Source organism: Poecilia latipinna, unplaced genomic scaffold, assembly GCF_001443285.1.
Source record: "Poecilia latipinna isolate Pla-1442-1.1 unplaced genomic scaffold, P_latipinna-1.0 Scaffold633, whole genome shotgun sequence".
Taxonomy (NCBI): Eukaryota; Metazoa; Chordata; class Actinopteri; order Cyprinodontiformes; family Poeciliidae; genus Poecilia; species Poecilia latipinna.
In genome coordinates, this window is record NW_015113249.1 from 179,809 (window position 1) to 187,417 (window position 7,609).

At 37.3% G+C, this 7,609-nt stretch overlaps 1 long non-coding RNA gene across 2 annotated transcripts in view; it reads left to right on the top strand.

The window, feature by feature from the left end:
- Nucleotides 1–1,380: 1,380 nt before the first annotated feature.
- Nucleotides 1,381–7,609, top strand: part of LOC106954155 (uncharacterized) — an 11,531-nt gene continuing 5,302 nt past the window's right edge. For both annotated transcript variants that reach the window (XR_001426315.1, XR_001426316.1), the window contains exon 1: nucleotides 1,381–1,436. This is a non-coding gene — a long non-coding RNA (uncharacterized LOC106954155). The remainder of the gene's footprint in view (nucleotides 1,437–7,609) is intronic.

Consider the following 7,609-nt stretch of genomic DNA (forward strand, 5'->3'; position numbering starts at 1 on the left):
CTCGAATAAGCCGAGATACGCCGGCTCCCGTTGAAGGCCTCGGCATCGATCAGCTCATTTCAAAATACTGGATGTGAATAATAATCGAACGGCGCCTCAAATCGTCGCAGGCGCGTCTAAATGAATTAGACTGTCAGCAAAATGTAAATTTATTTGATTAAATTCAAAGAGTGAAAGTCATGTAGATTTATAAAACAAAAAGTGGGATTTTCTTTTTCAGGGGATTGTTTTAGGTTTCATGATTATGGCTTACTGCTAAGAAAAAAAATCTAGTTTAAATTTCTCAGAGATTATTTGAAAAGCCTAACAGGACCAATAAAAAGCAAAACATTTTTTTTTTTATGCAGAAATTTTGTCTTACTGGCTCACTGTGCAGCATATGGAAGACATACTTGATCTTTGCATGAATTACATTTTTCACATCTGTGAATAACAATTTCAACGTTGATACACAAAAAATATAAAGGATTTTTAGAACTATGTTATTGTTTAAATGTTTTTCATCCTCTGTCTTTTTCCACAGATAGTACTTCTTCAACACTGCCTAAGGTTAATTGCATTTATGCTGAGGAAAGTATCAAGTTGTCATGGGATTTGTAAAGCCCTCACTACTTGTGGGTTTGTTTAACGCAGACGGTGCTCGAAGGGCTGGTTAGAGCGGTTATAAACATATAAATCTAAAAGGTTTTACAGGAATAATATTTGTTAAATCGGGCTGACAGAGTGTTCAGACACGTCATTCACACCAGTCTGACCGCTGGAACGTTTGTGCAGGCCGTGTTTATTAGCCCTGAGCACATTGTGCAAGTGTTCGTGCGTCTCCGTTCAACTGCGACCGAAATCAGGATCCGACAGAAATTCTGCTTGATTGCCTCGTTTGAATAAAATCCCTCACTTTTCCTCGCCTGCATGCGCTCAACTTTCTCCAGCAAAACTAAAAAAAAACAAAAAAAAACAAAAAAGCAAATAAATAAATAAACAGAGACAAATGAAGCACAATTGTGTGTGTTAGCAGTGGCGCAAAAAAAGTGGGTATGCACTGTATGCGACGCGTAGGGGCGCTGCACTAGAGGGGGCGCCAAAACGACGTGGGGAAATTTTATTCTAGTCGTCATTTTCTGCATTTAACAGCTGTTTGAGCATGAAATGATCAGTAAATAGAGGAACGGCACTGATTAGACGCCCCCTACTTCTCCCCCTCTCCCCTGCTCCTTCACCACCCCTCTTGTGTGCTGCACCTCCCCACACATACATACACAGGTAGCTTGGGCCCGCGCCCTTTTTCTTTTCTTTTAAATTTGAATGGTAGTGCACTCGACATCAGGGCAGGCAGAAAAAAAAACTCCGGGGCGCAAAACAGAATAAGGAAGAGGGGGGAGGGATAAAGATGGTGGAGGGATGAAGAAAAGCTTTTCAAAGTGGTGGAAAGACAGTAGGTAAGTAATGTTAGTGTATCAACAGGAGGGTTGTAAATATTCAGGTTAGCTTAAGCTAGCTAGCCTAAACTGACAGGTATCCTCTAAACAGCACCAAAACCAAGTGCAAATCAAGATGTCTTTATTACTGGAGGTATTTCACAGTAAAAGCAAATTTCACATTGATGACAGATTGTTCCTCAGAGTAACACAGTGATTTATAACAAATGAGTTAATTTCACAATGTTAAGCGACAAAAACATTTTTTATTTATTTGTTTTACAGAAGTAATTTATTAGGGCCAGATGGTGACAGAAGGTGAAGCGTTCTGGGGTTAGTAGCATCACTGGCATCTTCTCCACAGAGACTTATACAAATTTAATGACAATTCATCATAGTGAAGCAAAACAAAATAAAAGTAATGTATAAAACATAAACGTAGATACAATTGCATCTAAGCAACCAAAACCTATGGCGGTGTATATATATATATACATACATAAAAAAAAAAACGTAGCACTGTTTCTTTATTTTTGGATTGTGACATTTTCTTGGTATCTATTTGCTCTTAGAAGTGTTTATGCTCACACAGGGCTGCTTTTAGCACACACGCGCACACACACACACACACACACCTTCAAAATCGATCAATCACAACCCTCACACATTCGGAGCAGGCAGGAAGGATAGACTTTCAAAATGAAGGGTTTGAGCCTGATCCAGAGCAGATAAAAAAAATCCAATAAATTGAGGCTTAGGATTTCCAGCAGCTATGTGTGCAGGTATGTATCATTATTGGGCCACTGACCACTGAAGGTTTGCTATATGCCAAAGTGTATCATGCTGAAATGTCAGCTAGCCGCTGTAGCTCCAGGACTTGTGCTTTTCAAGCCTCTGTGGCAGCTAAGCATTCCTTTGTCATGGTGCATCTATATATCCGTGCAGCTACAGCAACACATGGCCAATAGCATGTGGCCCTCATGCCAGAAGAGATTTTATAATTAGGGTATCCAGACAAAAAATGTGGATTCACCAGCACCTGACATATGGCTGGCAGTGTTACCTGTTAGAGAGTTGGAGAAGCTGTAATGGACTCCCATCGCTCCTGAAGCTGCCCTGCAGGCTGTCGTCTTGCTTTTTTTAGTCCTTCTCCCAGCTTGTTTTAGCTTGTTAAACCTTTGCAAAAGGTAGACACTATCGAGTGAAATATCAACGCCATACAGCGTGTGGCTTTTAAACTCATCTGCAATGAAGAACAAGAACAATTCGGTTTGTTAATGTGTGGTGATGGCTGTTCACGGTGGCATCTTGAAGCACCATATTAGAAAAAAAAAATTAAAAAAAAAGGTCTCAGACAGAACAGACAGAGTAATAAGTGATTCCCTGACAGCCTGGGATGATCATTATCCAGCAGTGTTTGATTGGCACTTTAAAATGTTTTGTGCAAGATAGAAATATAGGTATGGCACTTTCCAATGCACCTTAACAATCTGCTTCATGAGGACCTGAGAATAACCCTTCCTCCTCTGCAGGATTGTTAAGTTTGTTGAAACTCTCTGTCACTCCTAAAGGCTGCTGAGGGCTGAAGAATGTGTCATTTAAATGAGTATATTTTTAGCGAAATGCGCGCGCACCTCTGCGGTTTATAAACTGTCTCTGGACACTGAGGTGAGCAGCCGGTGCCCACAGCGGCGCTCAGGGGAGCCACTGATTCCTTAAACCTACCGAAAGATAACTGGAAATTAACATATTGAGTTAATTACCCTAATCAGTCAGTACTCATTTATCAACCCACATGTCTAAATTGCTTCCTGTCAAGGTAAATTGATTTTAATTGCACTTTGACCTTCTGTGAAATTCTTTTATGTCCGAGTTCTTATTGCTTCACATGACCTAAGTGCGACATGTCGGCGTAGCGCAAACTGACGGTGTTATTAGGCTGATTTTCATAACAGATAAAAGCCTGATATCTATCTTGGGTTCCCCATATTAAAATGTTCAGTTTAGGATCTCCTCAAAGTTTTGAGTTAATTTGAGGAGATAATTAGTTTTTGACAAAGCGCTCTCTGTACATGTGCAGCTCCCCACCTGCTCAGCGGTGACTCTCTGTCCCTGGGCGCTTCTCCTTTGCTCGCTCTTGTTCCAGGACATGGTCTGGAGAGGAAGGATAATTAGTTCAGGAAGAGTTTGCTGCCTTTGAGAAAGTGCTTCTCGGCTTTAGACAATTTGTCCTTTAAACGTCAACAGCCTCAGCGCTGTGCAAAAGTCTTCAGTCATTGGCATCTTTGTGAATAAATGCTCCATCCTGACTGATTTTTTTTTTTCTTTTAAATAAATGCACCCACCTTTGGAACTTTACCGAATGCTGAGGTGTTGTGATCAATAAAAATTGTTTATCTTGAGTAGTCTGTTCCCTGCAAGAGTGGAAAAAATGAGCAGGTGAAATATTAGCGCTAATATTTTTTAACTTTCAGTCGATTTACAGAAACGCTCCGATTTATGTTTGGCAAACCTAGAGAAAGCGTTTCTCTGCGCTAAAGCTGAAAGGTGGCACATCAGAAGTTTCTATTAAAATCTTTAAAAATAAAGTAATTTTACAAGCAAACATGCAGTTTGCTTGTAAAACTGAGATTTTGTGTCGTCAGAGGGTAAAGAAAGCAGCGTCAGCAGCCGGTTCCAATTTCTTCTGGTGGATTTTATTGTTTAACATCGTTTTTTTTTTTTTTTTTTTTTTTTCTGACGTCCATCTCAAGTAGACAAAATCTTACTGATTTTATGCAAAACTGGCAATGCGCCTGCACTTCAACCATGAGAGAACAAGTCAAACCAAACGACAAAGTCTGAAGAAAGAAGTAGGAATAATATCATTAATCTAATTTACAAACCCATCTGACATAGTTAAAATATTTCATGCAGGGCAACTCAAAAGGTTACTTTAAAGAAGACAAACAATGCAATACGAAAACACCCCCATCCATTTGGTAGGACCCAGTGATGTAATCAGTGACGTCATACATCTGTTTAAACAGGAAGTGCTGGGGCAGAGGCCCCTAGGTGATGCTGCTTTAATATCCTTGTCTATTCTTCTAGTCAGTCAAGTAGAGTGATTTTTTTTAAGATTATTTTGTTTTATTGTGAATATATTTTATGTTATCTGATCTTTATCAGGATCTAAAATTGTCATTTAAGTGTCTTTGATAAATATGATGGATTTCTTAATATGCTTAAATGTTTTTCTTTTCTTTTTTTTGCCTCTTTTTAAGTCAATTTAAGATGAATCTTTTTGTTTGTTTATGTCTCTTATGACTGATGTATGAATTAATCTGGCATAAGAACATTGTCAATGGTCTGTTGGCTTGTAAAAAGCATCTGCAGGCACTTTATTACACGAAGCCAGTCACCAAAACACAAATTTCCCAAGATTTTAATTCAGTCAATGAAAACTCCCACATGTAAGAATTCAGCTACAGTAAATAGTGTTTTAAGGAAGATTTTCAAATGATCAAATGTACCATATGTAGATGAAAAGGATAAAGTGTTTTTTAAGCGCTGTGTCAGGTTGTTGCTGGATTTATTTCCTGATTATTAAAAATATAATCAAATACTGCAGTGCACATTTTTACAGAAATATATTTAATATATTTAATATTTGTCTATACCCAAGTTCCCTGATTTCGTGTTATGACACGAAAGAAAATGAGTAAAACTGCAAATAGGAAATTTTAGATCTTAAAATTCTTCAGGGTTCAAAACTAGAGGTATAAAACTGATTCTAATGCCAAAATGTAATTTATTTTGCTTTTATCATTATTATTATTATTATTATTATTATTATTATTATTATTATTATTAAAATTTGAGTAAAAGCAGGCTTCTTAAGAGGCGAACAGCACTTTGCACTTGAATGTTACAACTTTACTCAAAACCAGTCTGACTTTTTTGGGGGGAAAAAGTACATGATTGTTTGATTGTTGATTATTATTTTCTGGTGGAACTATTATCCATAAAAACATTAATAATGTCATGAACAGGAAAACAACTCAATTAAACTCACATAAATGGAAAAAAAAGATATTTACTAGATGGGCTCATCAGATGATTTCAGAAAAATAGTTGAAGTGTAAAGCCACACAAAACCTTCAACATTAAAACAAAAAAAAATGGATAAAGGTAAATATAGAAATGTTTTTTTTTTTTAAACATCATCATGTCATTTATTCACCAATGACGGTCTACAGCTATGAAATGCATATTTTGTAACCATTTAAACCCAAAGCCCTTTCAGGCCTTGCTTGACACATTATCTCTAGTTATTTGACACCAAAGTGACAATGTCCCTTTGAAATTCAGGAACTTTAAAGAAGATATTTAGAACCAGATGATTTTTTACTTTTATTCAAGGACACGAGTAGAACTGAATCATCTGGTGAGTGAAAGCTTTTTTTTTTTTTGTTCTCTTCTGACAGACACTTTCCGCTATCTTGTTCACCCTCTTGATTTTTAAAAAGGAAATCAACGGGAGCCGTCTTTCACATGAGAACAAACCGTTGAGATAATCCGCCAATGAAAATGGCCTTATCTGCGTTTGTTATTCTCAGGAAATCTTAATGAGTCGTGCATGGGGTTATCAGCGAAGTTCTGTGGGGCTCGGCAGATGAAAGCATTCTGCAGCTAAAAAAATGAGGAAAAATTATTTTGCAGAGAGAACGAGACGCTGTTTCAACTACGGCGGGCCTGGACTGCGTTAGACAGCTCTCTGTAAAGGTTTTAATTTCTGGCAAAACTTCATCTACTTTTAAAATGTATGGATGCGGAAAAACCTTAAGCTAAAACTGAATATCTGTGATATTGATCTTTTTTGTGGTGATAGAAAACAACCCATTACAAGTAGCCATGTAAATATACGGAGCATGCGATGACTTTAAATTGAGCGTTTTGGTACGTCGTTGGAAGAATAAATAAAGGTATTGTGCTGTCAGAAGAAATATTACAAAACACAAAATCCAGGTAAACAAATTTAAGATTTTGTGGATTTTCTCTCATTTACAAATGGTCAAAATTTTAAACTGCACTCAAATTCATAAGTCAAAACTATCAAAATTGTAACTATAATAAAGGATTAGTTGTAATTCTGGCTGATTTGGTCCTCTTGCTGTTATTTTTAAATATATTGGGTTTGTGTGATAGACCCAGCTTTTAAACATTTAAACTCCTTCAATAATCTGCATATTAAAACAAAAACAAAGGTTTAAGGAACAGAACACTACTTTGTTGTGTTTCTGAAAACTTTTTTTTTTTTTTTTCACTTTTGGCAGGAAACAATATTCTCCAGAAATAGGCCACTATCATCAGGGAGTTCCTATGAAGAACTATGCACAGAGTTTCTCCATAAATGGCAGGTGATAAAGCCGAATTGGCTAAATGGCGGCTTTTTCTGTTGACAAGGATCCTTTTTGTCGAGTGCAGCACTCACAGGTTTATTTAAAAGCCGTGCTAATAAGAGTCTATCACTCCGACTATCCATTACCTCCAGTCGGTTACAAAGAAGCTCACTGCACCATTGTTTGAATTTAAGTAAACAAGCCACCCTGGCAGAGGGATGCAGGTGAAGGAGGTAAAAACACACTTGCTAATCTGTTCTCCAAAAGGCATTTATTAAAAAAGTTGTCGGAGAACCCCCCGAAAAGTGCTTTCCCTTTCCAGATACACACTCCCACAGGCACAGAAATAAATGGCTGTGCGTGATCTCATGTGCACAATCAGAGACTTTGACGTAGAACTGCTCAACTCCCACATCATTACCGTTATTTTCTGTGAGCACTTTGATTGCGTTAATTACAGTTAATTGGCTGCCTCGTTCAGTTGAGCCATCATTACTGGTTATTTGTTTGTAACTGTATTCAAAGTTCTTTCTGGAGTTACCATGCCGCACCGAGGTTGTCGAATAAGAAAAAAAATTAAAATAAAACGGCAGAAAGTTTCCACATTGATCCGGCAGCAATGAATCTAAACCCCAATTTGCAAAAGTATAAATATCTATTGAAGTTTAAATTTTTATTTTTTATTTTTTTGCAATTCATTACTTTACAGCTTCAGTGTATTTATTAGGGTTTTTTTTTTTTTTTTTTTTTTTTTTTTAAAAACCCCCCAAAAAAAAAGCCCAGGGAAGTTTTGGGAAGGGGGGCCCTGGCCGG